This window comes from Phacochoerus africanus, chromosome 4 (genome assembly GCF_016906955.1).
Source record: "Phacochoerus africanus isolate WHEZ1 chromosome 4, ROS_Pafr_v1, whole genome shotgun sequence".
Classification (NCBI taxonomy): Eukaryota; Metazoa; Chordata; class Mammalia; order Artiodactyla; family Suidae; genus Phacochoerus; species Phacochoerus africanus.
The window spans coordinates 32,966,688-32,984,864 of NC_062547.1; positions in this window are offsets into that span (position 1 = coordinate 32,966,688).

The window sequence follows — 18,177 nt, forward strand, 5'->3', positions numbered from 1 at the left end:
ATCCTGAGGAACAAAAACCAAACAGGATGCATAACTCTCCCAGACTTCAGGCAATATTACAAAGCCACAATAATCAAGACAGTGTGGTACTGGCACAAAATCAGACATACAGATCAATGGAACAGAATAGAGAACCCAGAAATAAACCCAGACACCTATGGTCAATTCATCTTTAATAAAGGAGGCTAGAACATAAAATGAGAAAGACAGTCTTTTCAGCAAATGGTGCTGGGAAAACTGGACAGCTGCACGTAAATCAATGAAACTGGAACATAGGCTCACAACATGCATGAAAATAAACTCAAAATGGCTTAAAGACTTAAATATAAGACAAGACACCATCAAACTCTAAGAAGAGAACATAGGCAAAACATTCTCTGACATCAACCTTACAAATGTTTTCTCAGGTCAGTCTCCCAAAGCAACAGAAATAAGAGGAAAAATAAACCAATGGGATCTAATTAAACTCAAACTGGTAAGCTTTTGCACAGCAAAGGAAACCATACAAAAAACAAAAAGACAACTTAGAGCATGGGAAAAAATAATGTCAAATGATGCAACTTCTAAAGGCTTAATCTCTAAAATATACAAACAACTTATACAACTCAACAGCAAAAAAGCCAACAATCCAATTGAAAATGGGCAAAAGTCCTGAATAGACATTTCTCCAAGGAAGATATACAGATGGCCAACAAGCACAAGAAAAATGCTCAATATCACTGATTTCTAATAATCACTGATTATTAGAAAAATGCAAATCAAAACTATTATGAGGTATGAGCTCACACCGGTCAGAATGGCCATCATTAATAAGTCCACAAATAACAAGTGCTGGAGGGGCTGTGGAGAAAAGGGAACCCTCCTGCACTATTGGTGGGAATGTAAACTGGTACAGCCACTATGGAGAACAGTTTGGAGATACCTTAGAAAGCTATACATAGAACTTCCATATGACCCCGCAATCCCACTCTTGGGCATATATCCAGACAAAACTTTCCTTGAAAAAGACACATGCACCTGCATGTTCATTGCAGCACTATTCACAATGGCCAAGACATGGACACAACATAAATATCCATTGACAGATGACTGGATTCGGAAGATGTGGTATATATACACAATGGAATACTACTCAGTTATAAAAAGAACAAAAAAAAACACCATTTGTAGCAATATGGATGAAACTAGAGACTCTCATACTAAGTAAGTCAGAAAGAGAAAGATAAATACCATATGATATCACTTATATATGGAATCTAATATAAGGCACAAATGAAACTTTCCACAGAAAAGAAAATCATGGACATGGAGAACAGACTTGTGGTTGCCAAGGGGGAGGGGGAGGAAGTGGGATGGACAGGGAATTTGGGGTTAAAAGATGCAAACTATTGCCTTTGGAGTGGATTAGCAATGAGGTCCTGCTGTGTAGCACTGGGATCTATATCTAGTCACTTATGATGGAGCATGATAATGTGAGAAAAAAATATATACATGTATGTGTGACTAGGTCACCTTGCTGTACAGTAGAAAATGTAGAAAATTGATAGAACACTGTAAACCAGCTACAGTGGAAAAAATAAAAATCATTATTTATTATTATTATTATGCTTTTTTAGGGCCACACCTGCGTCATGCGGAGGTTCCCAGGTTAGGGGTCTAATCAGAGCTGTAGCTGCTGGCCTACACCACAGCCACAGCAACTCCAGGTCCAAGCCGTGTCTGCAATCTACACCACGGCTCACAGCAACGCCAGATCCTTAACCCACTGAGCAAGGCCAGGGGTTGAATCCGCAACCTCATGGTTCCTAGTTGGATTCGTTTCCACTGTGCAATGACAGGAACTCTTAGAAATCATTATTAATAAATAAATAAATAAAGCTTCTTCCTAGTTATGGCAAATGTCATTTCTGCTTATATGCCACTAGCCAAGGTATGTCATAAGACCAAGCTCAAAACCAATGCCTAAAGGGAAAGAAGAGACAAATGGAGAGTAAATAAATTATTAGCTTACAATTTAATCTACCACATTACTCTTAAAGAATTACCTCCAAAACTAATTTTCACACAATAGAAGAAAATCAGTATTCTTTTTTTTTCTTTTTTTGTCTTTTTTTTAGGGCCGCACCCATGGCATATGGAGGTTCCCAGGGTAGGGGTCTAATCAGAGCTGTTTCTGCCAGCCTATGCCAGAGCCACTACCACACCAGATCTGAGCCGCATCTGTGCCCTACACCACAGGTCACGGCAACGCCGGATCCTTAACCCACTGAGTGAGGCCAGGGATCGAACCCGCAACCTCATGGTTCCTAGTCAGGTTCGTTTCTGCTGCGCCATGACGGAAACTCCAAAAATCAGTATTCTTATAATCTACCAAACATTTATCCCTAAACTAGTATTCCCTATCCTCATCACTCTTTCCATTCATTTGGGAAAAATTTATAAATATGCAAAAATAAAATGTAACTTCAAAGTTGGAGATTTGCTGTCAATAACTATATTTCAAAGAAAGTACTACTGACTGTGAGGCCAATTCCCCCCAAAGGATATATCTAACATGTTTTGAGCATTGGTGACATCATAGGAAAACAAAATTAGGCCTCTCTTAAAGTGAAAATTTCAGCTCTACTAAAACATTCACTGTTTCACTATTTATAATAGCCAAGACATGGAAGCAACCCAAGTGCTCCATCAACAGACAACTGGATTAGGAAGGTGTGGCATAGGGAGTTCCCACTGTGGCTCAGAGTATGACAGTCCCTGGCCTGCTCAGTAGGTAAATGATCCAGCTTTGCCTTGAGCTGTGGTGCAGGTAGTAGATGAGATTCGGATTCCATGCTCTGCATTGCTGTGGTTGGCTACAGTTCTGATTTGACCCCTAACCTGGGAATTTCCATATGCCCCATATGTGGCCCTAAAAAGAAAAAAAAAAAAAAAAGGAAGATATGGCGCATATATATATAAAACTCAGCCATAAAAAGGAATGAAATTCTGCCATTTGCAGCAATGTGGATGAACCTAGAGAATATTATGCTTAGTGACATAAATCAGAGAAAAACTATGTGGATAAATGTTTCCACATTTATCACTTATATGTGGATTCTAAAAAATAATACAAATGAATGCATATGCAAAAGAAAAAACTCACAAAGATAAAACAAACTTGTAGTTACCAAAGAGGAGAGGGAAGGGAAGAGGGGCAAATTAGGAATATGGGATTAACAGATAAACACTAATATGTATAAAACAGATATACAACAAGGATATACTGTATAGCACTGAGAATAATAGTCATTATCTTGTAATAATCTATAGTGGAGTATAATCTGCAAAAATACTTAATCACTATGCTGTACATCAGAAACTAATACAATATTGTAAATCGATTATACTTCAAAAAAATTTTTAAAAGCCCAATTATGAAAAAACACAATGAATAAAGCACTAGAAGTAAATATGCTACAAAAACAAAACAAACCCCTGCTTTGCCTTATACTTGCATGTTATCTCACAAAACTACAGACTAATTTCATTTTTCTGGCTATTTTTTTAACACAGACTTTATTTTCCTGGTACACTTCCTTTCTCTTTGACAGTCACCTATTAATAAAATGAAACCGTACCAATTTGAACTCTAAAAATCTAAACCTCGGATAATTCAAGGTAATTTTAATTACCTCAAAATAAGATTGCTGCCCTTCTTCAGAAAGAACAATCAATATTCTTTCCTCTTCTTCACTGTGTTCCTAGAAAAACATAACATTTTTCCTAGAAATGTCTGTGCCACACAGCCTTAAAAACTTCATGCACTTTTACTTTATGATTTCCAACTTAAAATATTCAAATAGTAGTGTTTTGTTTTATATATTGCCATTCTGTAACTAAATAAAAAATATTCCCAGCCCAACTTCAAGACTAAGGATTTGGAAAACAAAAAAAATTAATCAAACTTTGCTAAAAAAAAATTTATTATGACATCTCACAAAAGAAGATACACAAATGTCAAATAAGCCTGTGAAGATCCTCCACATCACATGTCATCACAGAAATGCAAATTAAAACAACAGGGAAATACCACTGCACACCTATTAGAATAGCCCAAAATCCAGAACTCTGACAACAGGTACTGGTAAGGATGTGGAACAACAGGAAATCTCATACGTTTGCTGATGAAAATGCAAAATGGTTCAGTCACTTTGGACGACATTCTGATGGCGTCTTCCAAAACTAACCACAGTCTTACCATACAATCCAACCATTACACTTCTAGGGATTTATCCAAAGAAGCAGAAAACATATGTCCACACAAAAACCTGCACACAGATTCTTGTACTATCTGTACTCATAACTGCCAAAACTTGGAAGTAACCAAGATTCAGCTAGGTGAACCCCGATAAATGACGGTACATCCAGGCAATGGAATATTACTCAGTGCTTTAAAAAATGAGCTGTCAAGCCATGAAAAGACATGGAGAAAACAAATGCATTTTACTAAGTAAAAGAAGCCAATCTGAAACAGCAACAAACTGTACAACCCCACCTATATAACATTCTAGAAAAGATGAAACTATGGAGACAATTAAAAGATCAGTGATTCCCAAGGTTATAGCAGGAGGGAGAAAAAAGATGAAGCACAGATGATTTTTAGGGCAGTGAAAAATACTCGGTGTGATATTGTAATGATGGCTATAGGTCATTATATACTTGTCCACACCCACTGAATGTCCAACACCAAGAGTGAACCCTGAGGTAAAATATGAACTTTGAGTGATTATGATGGAGTATAGGTCCATCCTTGAAAAAAATGTACACTCTCACAAGTGATGTTGATAACAAGGGAGGTCATCCATGTTTGGAGTGGGGAGTGTTTTGCTGTAAATCTGAAACTGCTCTAAAAAAGTGCGAATTTTAAATGTTTGTTAATTTTCACTAATTTTACACCTGTGTCCATCAATGCTGGTGAAGCTTTAGTCATAATAGCCTTTATATATTGTAATATAAAAATAATAAATCTTAGGCAATCAGGTTGTTTTGTACCACTGAATATGTATAAATATTGCTTATTGAGCCCTAACTATATGCTAAGCATTAAGACATTTAGATTAATTCCTTCATGTAATTAATACAATCTTAATCTTTAAATATCTGTTAGATTAGAAAATTAATTCAAATCCAAAGGAGAAAAGTGGAAATTATAGAAAAGCTGAAAGAATAAAATGAATAACCACCAAAAAAAAAAAAAAGAAAAAAAATTTCACCATCTAGAAATCGCCTGTTAATTTATACTAGGTTGTATTGAGCTTTTCTTTATGCTTCCTTCTTAACATGATGTAGTCCTCTTTTACTGTGAGATTGGGTAAATACTCACTGACATCTTTTTCTAGCTACTCTATCATTTCATTTTTGCTTCCATTACTACTTTACTCTATGTTATGGACTTCCAGATATTTAAATAAATATTGAGCTCCAGTTTTTAATATTCTAGCTACAGCCTATGATGATTAGAATAGCTTCTGGGACTGAAAACATTTTTTTTTGCATGGATTCTTTTCTGTGTGCAGACTGAATTTGCTATTCCAAAGAATTCCATTGTGTTTGGCCTCCAACGTCTATAGACAATATGACTGCATATATCTTCTATCTTGATATTACTTTTCAATTTTGGAAAATCTATACAACAACCAAAAAGAATCTGAGAAAGGGAGACAGTCTTATTACAGCTAAGGCAAAGACATAATTTATCACTTAAAGTGAGACATCTGTGAGAGTGACAAAGAGCATTATTAAAAATCATACTAAAACAACAAACATAAAACAAGGCTCTCCCAGGCAAACCAGAATGAACCTAGCTATAATCCACTGGTTCTCTGTATGTGGCTCACTCTTAACCTTGAGCCTCTCAGACCAGGCACTTCTGAATGACAGTGATCTATAGACAATTCAAAATGGCCATCTACCCATGTGATGTGTGTACTTTCCTGTGCTGTTTCACATCATTTTCCCTTATATCTAGTTCTCACTCTTTTCCTGTTACTAAACTGCAGACTTCCATACCCCTGGCTTCTTACTGAGTTAGACTCATGTGAGGCACAGGCAGAAGATAGTTAGAGGACACGAGTGGGGAGCTCCAGAGTATCCCCACTTCTTCCTCTCAGCCTCAGAGGGCAACTGGGAGGAACTGCACTCCATTAATGGTTCCAGGTCCTCCCAGGCAGTCCTGCTGTGGTATATCTTTTCTGATTATCTGTCCTTAGCAAAATATTGCTATGATTGACTTAGGGAGATGTTATCATAAGAGGAAGATGAAGATGCTACCTTTGGAACAGGGGCTTTATTACATTAAAGTTATAGGAAACCAAGAATCTTCTTCACTAAAATGTTTCTATTTAAGATGAATAATCCAGCTTCTTTATGGAGAGAATGCAAAACACAAATAAGAAAAAGCATGTCATAGAGCATACATACTTTTCTGTTTTTTGCTCATATTGTAATTGAAGCATATTTTCCCATATAAACATATAGATGTAACATCATTTTGAATATCTGGAAATTATTTCATTAAAAAAATGATGCATTGTATACTAGATAACTTATTTCATGACCCTTTTTAGAATATTTAATGATTTCTTTTTACCCTATTATAAACAATACTATGATAGATGTATGTTGTAATAAATGTATGATTGTGTACTTATAAAATTAATTTATCTATGATGAATTCTGTTTTTGAATATTCTTTTCCATGATAGTTTATCACAAAACATTGAATATAGCTCCTTGTGCCATACAGTAGGACTCTGTTGTTCACCCATTCTATATACAATAGTTTGCACCTGCTAACCCTAAACTCCCAATGCATCCCTCCCCCAACATCTCCCCCTTGGCAACCACAAGTCTGTTCTCCAGGTCTGTGAGTCTGGTTATGCTTCATAGATAGGTTCATTTGTGTCATAGTTTAGATTCCAGATATAAGTGATACCATATGGTACTTGTCTTTCTCTTTCTGACTTACTGCACTTAGCATGATAATTTCTAGTTCCATCCATGTTGTTTCAAATGACGTTATTTTGCTCTTTTTATGGCTGAGTAGTATTCCATTGTATATATCCACATTTTCTTAATCCATTCATCTCTCAATGGACATTTTGGCTGCTTCCATGTCTTCGCTATTGTGACTAGTGCTGCTACGAACATAGGGGTGCATGTATCTTTATGAATTATAGTTTTGTCTGGATATATGCCCAAGAGTGGAACTGATGGATCACATGGTAATTCTATTATCTTTTAACCTTTTTTTTTCTTTTTTACAGCCACATCTGCTGCATATGGAAGTTCCCAGGTTCTCCAATCAGCTGCAGCTGAAGCCTATGCCACAACCACTGCAATACCAAATCTGAGCCACATCTGCAACCTATGTCATAGCTTGTGGTGATGATGGATCCTTAACCCATCGGACGGGGCCAGGGATTGAACTCACATCTTCATGGACACTATGTTGCATCCTTAACCCATTGAGCCTCAACAAGAACGCCTGTAATTCTATGTTTAGTTTTTTGAGGAATCTCCATACTGTTTTCCATAGCAGCTGCACCAACTTGTATTCCTACCAACAGTACAGGAATGTTCCCTTTTCTACACACCCTGTTCAGCATTTGCTATTTGTTGACTTGTTAATGATGGCCATTCTGAATGGTGTGAGGTGTAGTTCTGAGTTGCATTTTTCAAGTAATTAGTTATGTTGAGCATCTTTTCATGTGCTTGTTGGCAATGTGATAAATTGAAAGTAAACTTGGCATAAAAGTCATATTACTTCTTCTGGCTTCTAACTCACATTGCTAAATTATTCTCCCAGCAAATTTATGTCCATGTTTATTAGTACCATCAGTAAATGAAAGTGTTCCTGTCCTCACCTATCACTGACACTCAGTATTATTAGTTTCCTTTTTGTTGACTTAAAACATGAAAAAATGTATCCCACTGTCTTGTTTTAAAATTATTTTGTTACCAGTAAAATTGCTATTTACTAAAAGTATGTTGCTTGGCCATGTTTCTTCTTTTATAATTTTCCCATAAATGTCCTCATATGGTGTTCATGTTGCTCATGTTTTCCTTTTACAGATCAAATAAGCTAATTATGTGTCTTTGGTTGTCATATGTCTTTCATATACTCTTCTCAGTTGGTCATTTGCCTTTAAACCATAATTTTAGTCTTTTAGAATAGGCAGAGATTTTTACTTTTATAAGAACAGTTAAGGACATTTACCTCAACCTGGAGTCAACAGCTCTTCTACTGGCCATTGGTCCAGGCTTGAGCAAGTAAACCTCCTAAACTCTAATTTTCTTATCTGTAAATAGAGGAAGATGGTAATGTCTATCTGACAGATGTATTATTAGGATTGACTGTAACATAATGCACGTAAGTTAGATCTAGTAAGTAAATGCTATTAAATGCTATATAAACCTTGACATACAGTAAATCTTTAATCTACTCAAATATAGCACCCTATCTCATATTTTTCTTTTTCATATCTATAGTTTATAGTCTATAGCTATACTATATAATTCATTATGTATATATTTATATTAAAATAAATATAAATTTTTACTATATTTATCCAATTCAATTTTTCCTAGTATTATGTGCTCCTACTGCAATGTGGCACTTAATGAAGTTCTTTCATTATTAGTTTTCTAACAATTCTTTCTTATTCATTCATTCCCCTATTTATCATAACCCTATTTCATCTTTTTTGTCCTCCATATTTGTTACACTTGTTATTGAATTCCCTGAGACTATAAAATATTTTCTTCTGTTACAACAGATTATTTTCATAGCCACTATTTACTCTTGGTTTTAAAGGTAAGATACTATTTTATTTCCTTTATATTATAGTATTTTCCCTCAGTACCACATTTTTAATTGTTCTGCTTTATTTCTTCATATGTTTCCTTGAATAAAATGGATTTTCCCAGACTAGAAATTGGTGTTTGCTTGCCTGTGCTTCTGGGTGTTGTCAGAATCTCTTTTTCAGTTCTATAGCTTGAGGGCTGGATGATGCAAACAATTCCCTGTTTATAGAAGATAATCTTCTAATACAACTATGGTCTAATAGTTATCTTTCATATCTATTACCTGGTTATCTGATTTTATTAACTGATGGAAATGTTTTTTAAAATTTCCAGATAAACTATTACCAGGGTTTTTCCTGTTTCTGTCACACCAAGACTATTTTAATTGTGGAGATTTCACCTGTCTGGTCCATCACCAGTCATTTCCAAATACATGTTTGCAGCCATTTCCACCAGCTTCACTCCCAGTTATGCCCTAGAAGTTGCTATATTTGGGGCTAGAAATTTGACCATAGGAGAAGAAAAAGAAGAGAAGGGATGAACCAACAGGACAATAGTTGCCTTATAAAATTACTATGGAGCATGATAATGTGAGAAAAAAAGAATGTATACATGTATGTGTAACTGGGTCACTTTTCTGTATAGGAGAAAACTGACAGAACACTGTTAACTAGTTATAATGGAAAAAAATAAAAATCGTTATAAAATTTTAAAAAATAAAATAAAATAAATTACTGCCAATCATTTACTTAGCAAAGGAATTACTGTCAGTTCTCATACTGCTACAGTCTATGGTACTCTAAGTCAGAATATATAGAATAAAGGACAGGTAAAGCATGTTCCTTACTTTTCTCATGCAGTATCTATTTCTGAAATACTGAGTATGTTATAGGTACAAAAAAAAAAAATCTTTCAGATGGGGAGAACGTCTCAAGTATATAGACAAAGAGGAAAAAGACAGAGATAATGTATTAGGTATAAAGGAAGATGACTCTAATAATGTAGGTTGGAAATAGACTATCTATAAAGGTTTTATATACCAGGCCATTTCATGTATGTTTATACTGTAGATATTGTGGAACCACAGAAGATTTTAACTGAAGAATGATCATATTTGAGTTTAACAATGATTACCCTGTCGGAACCATGGCACATGATATATCTGAGGAGAATAGAGCCTAAAATCAAGGAGATAAATTTAGAAGCTATTACCACATCTAGGTGAGAGATGATGAAGGCCAGAACAAAGACTTCAAAAGTTGGTACAAAGGAAGAAGAAAGAAAATGGATTTCAAAAATTATGGATAAGTTGTCAAGGTTAAATGATCAATGGGAAAAGAAGCCTCCAATGTATTTTTTCCAACTTCACACTAAAACAACAAATAGGACACAGGAAATAAAAAATAAATAAATAAAAACTCGCACCTTCAACAAAAGTAAGACGGCTCAGAATGACTGTCATTCTGACAAGGGAAGACGGCTTTATGAAAGTACAGACATCCTAATGAGGGGACCTGTACCAGAACATAGTAAAGAGGACTGAGATGCAGGGCAAGTGAGAAGCTGTGGATACAGAAAGAGGACCAAAGAGCGTCATCAAAGGCAAGCGTGGTCTCCATAAAAATCAGGGATTTTTATAGTGATTATAAAATCCATCAATATTTTAAGCAGTATATGATTTAGCCTATTCTGAATATTCAAATACTCTGAAGGTATGATTTACTGGCACTAAGCACAGGCAAGCGTGCACATGCAAGCGTGCCCACATACACACACACACACACACACACACACACACACACACACACACTTCGGTTTGTTTCTCTTTGAAATTATCTTCCATAATTAGGCTCTATAAAGGTCCCAAATTCTCAAGTTGTACATGATTTAGGTAAACTTTCCCCCTTGAGATTGGAGGTTCCAGGCACCTTTTTGAACAGTCATTTTTCCAAAGGGAAAAGACACTATTCTGGGTTGTCAGATACTTTGAAGTTTTTATTCTTAAATGCAGTATAGAGGGTGTAGGCGAATAAGGGGAGATTTAAAAATCTATCTTAAACATCCAATTCTTCAAGCTCTGTTCTGGCTCCTCATCTTCTAACTAGGACTATCCCCCTGCAAGTGAAGCAGGCTTTCATCTAATTCTAGCTGAAACTTGACAGTCTCATTAGTTTTTTGATGACATTTCCTGTTCCTTCCATCACTGAGGCCTTTTGCATGACAGACACTGTCTGGCTGGGGCCCTGAAGTTTTCTTCAGAACTTCAACCCTCTGGTTTCCAGATGGAAATTCTTTTATATGCACATCAGCTCTCTGCCCAATTGATCTGTTTGAGGTATTTCTTTTGTCCTGGTTAACTATTTTCATGCTCAGCATCATTACTAGTACTCCCTGGAAATAATCTCTCCTATTGTCCCACATCCTGCACTGCTGGGCTCCACACTGACTTACACAGACAAGAGAAAGGGGCAAGGCCTCCTGCCATGACTCACATGATTTCAGAGACTTTTCTAGGAAAGACTAAACTATGAATTAAGAAAACATTTCCCCAGCTCCTCCATCCTTCTTCTCCTGCTCCGTACCTGAGGTTTTGGGGATTCATTACAGTTCTGAAAGGAGTTAGGAATCCAGAAGCAGCTTAGCAGCAAAGCAGTTCTGACTTGGTGCATTCGAAGGATATAGGTCTTTTGCCTCCTTGGTCAGGTATATTCCCAGGTATTTGATTTTTGGGGGTGCAGTTTTAAAAGATATTGTGGTTTTGTGTTCCTTTTCTAAAGTTTCATCGTTAGTATACAGAAATGCGATTGATTTCCGAATGTTAATCTTATATCCTGCTACTTTGCTGAATTTGTTGATCAGTTCAAGTAGTTTTTAGGTTGAGTCCTTAGGGTTTTCTATATATAGTATCATGTCATCTGCACAGAGTGACAGTTTTATCTCTTCTCTTCCTATTTGGATGTCTTTTATTCCTTTTGTTTGCCTGACTGCTGTGGCTAGGACTTCCAATACTATGTTGAATAGCAGTGATGAGAGTGGGCATCCCTGTCTTGTTCCGGATTTTAGTGGAAAGACTTTCAATTTTTCTCCATTGAGTATTATATTTGCTGTGGGTCTGTCACAATTGCTTTATGTTAAGGAATGAACCTTTCCACAGAAAAGAAAATCATGGACTTGGAGAATAGACTTATGGTTGCCCAGGGGGAGGGGAGGGGGTGGGAGGAATTGGGAGCTTGGGGTTAACAGATGCAAACTATTGCTTTTGGAATGGATTAACAATGAGATTCTGCTATGTCTAGATACTTACAACAGAGCACGACAACGGGAGAAAAAAATTATGTATACATGTATGTGTAACTGGGTCCCCATGCTGTACAGTGGGGGAAAAAGTGTGTTGGGGGAAATAACAATAAAAAAAAAGAAAGAAAAAAAAACACTCAAAGGAGACAAGATGTCAGCTGGGGCTACAGTGACCTGAAATCCTGACTGAAGCCTGATCTACTTCCAGGGTAGCTCACCCACATGGCTGGTAAGTTAGTACTGGCTGGTAGCGGGAGGCTGCTTTCCACATGGGTCTCCGCAACAGGCTGCTTCAAGGTCCTCACGACAGGGCGGCTGGCTTCCCCTGAGCAGGTGATCTGAGGGACCCAGACAAAAGCTGCAGAGTCCTTTATACAGCCTAGAGGAAGATGTAATCCCATATATGATCTCACACTCATTACCTTCATCATATGTTAGATCACACAAGCCAGATACCATTCCATATGGGAGGAAACTACAAAACAGCATAAATATCAGAGGGTAGGATGGTTGGTGGCCATCTTGAAAGCTGACTACTGTCATTATCCCTTATTCAGCACTGGCCCCAGCATAGAGAAGTTTTTTTTTTTTTTTTTAATTAAATAATGGTTTGTTTGATTAACATAAAATTATTTTTAAGGATATATGCATTTACTATATGTTCTTAACAAGTTTCCTTTCTTCTTGTAAATGTTCTATCCTTCATAACAGTACAAAATGAATGTTCCTAAAACACTGCTTTCTTCCTATCGTTCTTTATAAAGTACTAGTCTGAAATTTCTTGATGGCATGTCACCAGTTCTTAGGTGTCAGATGTTGTCAAGTTTAGGAAGATTTCTATGAAGATCCTGTTAAATGTAGAATAATAAGCTCTACATTTTATTATGTTTCCTGAAATGCAACTTTAATGATGGTTGGATTTTTAGTATAAAATTATTTTTTGAAAAAAGGCTAAAATAAAAGTGACTAAATAAACAAGATAGATATTCTCTATCTTAGCATATTTGCCACATGCAAGTTTCTAGAAGAGATCCAAACAATTGCTGTGCAAATCAAGGAAAGAAGGTAACACAAAAATCTTATACACCATTTTAACCAGCTTTTAATATTTACTCTTTCTTTACTGTACCAAAAGGATGAATTAGAAGAATACATTATCTAGATACATATGTTTATATGCATTATACACATATATATGTATATGTACATATATACACATATACATATATTTATAATTTATAGTTTACTCAAGAATGCAGATTTTTCTATATTATAGTATGTGGTACTAGGTGTTCTGGGAGTTTATTACCAACAACATAATCATTTTCTCCCAGGAGAAAAGAGATTCTCTCCTTTAGTTCTTCCTAGAACACCTGCATTATCAACTGCTGAGTTATTTCTATCCCTTCACCCAGTCTTACTCCTCCGTGAGGTCAATGATCACTCCTGCCTAAGGCAATGCCTCCTTGCTGCAAGCTCCCATTGTGTTTGCTTTTTGTACCACTCATGCTTCATGATATTCAATGCACTGTATTTCCAACTTTTTTCCCATGTGTATTTATAAGCCACTCCTAACATATTATGAGATTCGTATTGTTTTTTACTTATGAAATTAGCTGAAGAGAGTAAAGGTCTTGGCCCATACTAGATGTTCAATTAACCTGAGTCTTCCCACTCCCCTTGTGTTTCCTCCTTAAACCAATGAAACACAGCCATACACATTCAAAACATGGATTAAATGTTTATGAATGGATTGGAAATTGCAACATGATAGCCTCTATGTGGGTCTATTATATTACACTTTGTACAAAGAAATAACCCTGTGCCATATTCACATCCACCAAAAGGTTCCAACACAAACAACCCTAACTCAGAAAGTTAATGAGGGGAAGTAAGTGTGCTCTCACTCCAACTAGACAGATGTTTATTTTCCATATACAACCTGACTTGCACAGATTCCCACTGAGACTTAATGTTACTATGCAGCCCCACTGCAATACATGTGGTTAGAAGAATGGGTAATTTGCGAGACCTCCTCTCCAACCCACAGATGGGGAGGTAGTTTCTATGTGGGTGCAGAAGCAGACACAGATAGTCACTATGCATCCTTGGAAAGGAATAAGGAAAACTTTTGTTTCTTTTTTCCTTCCTTTTTTCTACAAATGATGCTTGAGAACAAAGTCACAAAGTGGAAGCCCAACAAAGCCTATAAAATTGTAGATTTACTTTAGCCAGTACAATGGTGACTTTTTATTAAAAAACTAAGCTATGATTTACTAGTGAAGGAAGTCACACTTCCTATTCACCTTCTCTGGAAAACTCTCATGATCTGTCAACTTGGGCTCTAATGCCTTATGGTGTCTGCCCTTACCAGAAGATTCATATAAATACAGCAGCATCTTAAAAGTAATGTCATAGGTGTTCTGAGGAGGAGGTTATCACTTTGAAGCAGGAGGATCAAATAAGAGTATTAAAGAGATGGTACTGGAGCAAGATTTAAGGTTTAGTTTTGGGTACATATATCATATGAAAAGAAACAGCACAAAGGAAAACATAACCTTTTTTGTGTGTGCGTGTGGCTAGCTAAGTAATATTCTGGCGGAAACCAAAATCTTCTCACAGAGTCAAGATAAAAAGAACTTGGGGAGAAAGGAACATTTTTTTAAGGTAATATGAATGTAAGATAAATGAGTTTCTATATAGTTTTGTAGATTATCAGGAGCCATTCAGGTTTTTTCCTTTCTTCCTTCACTATTTCCTTTCTTTTCTTTCTTTTTAATTTTATACTATCAGTTCTTCATATAAGTAAATTTTTATTTTATTATAAAATTTATTTCATACACAATCTTCTGCCACCTCTGTAAGAATGAAGAGAATATGAATCTATGATACCTAAAGGCATGTACTTACTCCACATAACCTATATTAAAATAAATCCTTGTTGTCTAAGCCAACTTTTAAAATTTTTATTATAGTTGATTTACAGTGTTCTGTCAATTTCTGCTATAGCAGAGTGACCCAGTTATACATTTATATACATTCTTTTTTTCATATTATCCTCCAACATGTTCCCTCAGAAGTGATTAGCTATATTCCCTGTGCTATACAGCAGGATCTCAAGGCTTATCCATTCCAAAAGCAATAGTTTGCATGTACTAATACCATATTCCCAGTCCGTTCCACTCCCTCCCTCTTCCCCTTAGCAACCACAAGTCTGTTCTCTGTGTCAATGAGTATGCTTCTTTTCTGTAGATAGGGTCATTTGTGCTGTATATTAGATTCCAGATATAAGTGATACCATATAGTATTTGCCTTTCTCTTTCTGACTTATTTCACTTAGTAAGAGAATATCTAGTTCCATCCATGTTGCTGCAAATGGCATTACTCTGTTCTCCTTTATGGCTGAGTAGTATTCCATTGTGTATATGTACCGCATCTTCTTAATCCTTCTTCTGTCCTTGGACATCTTGGTTGTTTCCATGTCTTGGCTACAATGAATAGTGCTGAAATGAACATGGCCGAGGGGTGGGGATGAATCCTTCTCAATGAAAGCCTAGGAATATATACCTAGGAATGGGATTGCTGGATCATATGGTGGTTCTATAGTTAGTTTTCTGAGGTACCTCCATACTGTTTTCCATAGTGGTTGTACCAGTTTAAATTCCCAAAGCACTGTGGGAGGGTTCCCTTTTCTCTACACCCTCTCCAGCATTTATTATTTGTATACTTACCAATAATGGCCATTCTGACTAGTGTAAGGTGGTACTTCATTGTTGTTTTGATTTGCATCTCTCTGATAATTAGTGATGTTGATCATTTTTTCCATGTGCCCATTGGCCATCCATATGTCTTCTTTGGAATAATGTGTGTTTTAGGTCTTCTGCCCATTTTTCAATTAGGTTGTTTGGTTTTTTGCTATTGAGTTGTATAAGTTGTTTGTATATTTTGGAGATTAAGCCCTTGTTGGCTGCATTGTTTGAAACTATTTGCTCCCATTCTGTAGGCTTTTTGTTTTGGGTTGTTTGTTGTTGTTGTTGTTGTTGTTGTTGTTTTATGGTTTCCTTTGCTGTGCAAAAGCTTGTCAGTTTGATTAGGTCCCACTGGTTTTTTATTTCTATTGCTTCTGGAGACTGGCCTAAGGATACATTTGTACAGCTGATGTCAGAGAATATTTTGCCTATATTCTCTTCTAGGAGTTTGATGGTGTCTTATGTTTAAGACTTTAAGCCATTTTGAGTTTATTTTTGTGCATGGTGTAAGGATGTGTTCTAGTTTCAGTGATTTACATGCAGCTGGCCAGTTTTCCCAGCACCATGTGTTGAAGAGACTGTCTTTTTCCCATTTTATATTCTTGCCTCCTTTGTCAAAGATTAATTGAACATAGATGCCTGGGTTTATTTCTGGGTTCTCTATTCTGTTCCATTGATCTGTATGTCTGTTTTTGTAACAGTACCACACTGTCTTGATTACTGTAGCTTTGTAATATTGTCTGAAGCCTGGGATAGTTATGTCTTTTGTTTGTTTTTTGTTTCTCAAGACTGCTTTGGCAATTCAGGGTCTTTTATGATTCCATATAAATTTCTGGGTTGTTTGTTCTGGCTCTGTGGAAAAATGTCATGGGTAATTTGATAGGGATTGCATCAAATATGTCAATTGCTTTGGGGACTATGTGGCCATTTTAACAGTATTAATTCTTCCAATCCAGGAGCATGGAATATCTTTCCATTTATTTGAATTCTTTTTAATTTCCTTGATTAATATTTTACAGTTCTCACATATAAGTCTTTCACCTCCTTGGTCAGGTTTATTCCCAGGTATTTATTTTTTGGGGGTGTGATTTTAAAATGTATTATATTTTTATATTCCTTTTCTAATATTTCATTGTTAGTATACAGAAATGCAACCAATTTCTGAATGTTAATCTTGTATCCTGCTACTTTGCTGAATTCGCTGATCAGTTCAACCAGTTTCTGTGTGGAGCCCTTAGGGTTTTCTACATAGAGTATCATGTCATCTGCACAGAGTGACAGTTTTACCTCTTCTCTTCCTATTTAGCTATCTTTTATTTCTTTTGTTTGTCTGATTGCTATGGTTTGGACTTCCAATACTATGTTGAATAAAAGTGGTGAGAGTGGGCATCCTTGTCTTTTTTTTAGGTTTTTATCAGGAAGGCTTTCAGCTTTTCTCCATTGAGTATTATATTTGTTGCGGGTTTGTCATAAATGGCTTTTATTATATTAAGATATGTTCCCTCTATACCTACTAGGGTAAGAGTTTTTATTATGGATGGATGTTGGATTTTGTTAAATGCTTTTTCTGCATCTATTGAGATGATCATGTGCAACTTAATTTCTTTTCAGACCTAGCCCCAAACCAGCAATATAAGATACTGATCTATTTTGGATAATTAGATTCCCTTATTGGGAAGTCAGGGAGAAATGGTAAGCTGGTGTCACAATTGTTAGTCATGTCTGTCATATGACAACAAAAAAAGATTCACATTTTAAGACGCAGATATTTCTGATTTTAGTTACTGGGATTCCCAAATTCTGGATTTCATAAGCAAAATTCTACCCAAGCATTATTTGTTAACTAGAGTTAGAAAAGAATGGGTCTATGTCTTTCCCTCCTGTTATTATTTGCTGTTATAAAGCAATCTTAAGATTTTATACTGTCCAATCAGGTTTTTGTATGTTATTTATATGCAGAACAATGCCATAGCAATTGTACTCTGAAGATTTCATTTTTTGAATATATAGTTAAAGAATTAAGGCTACTCCTGTGCAAAGTCTCCAATGGCAAGGAATGATTCCATTCAGAGGGGACAGATGATATGCAAAGACCTCCAGACCCTCAGGATGTGACTTAGACCTCATTCTAAACTGAGTGTTTTATAAATCTTCTTGCCAAATGCAGAGCTTTACTCTGCTCTAAAGGCTGTGGTCCCCTTATAAGCTCACTAACAGGTTAATTATGGGGGGGTATTAAAATATACCTCCCTTCCATTTTTAACACACCTCCTATCAAAAGGCA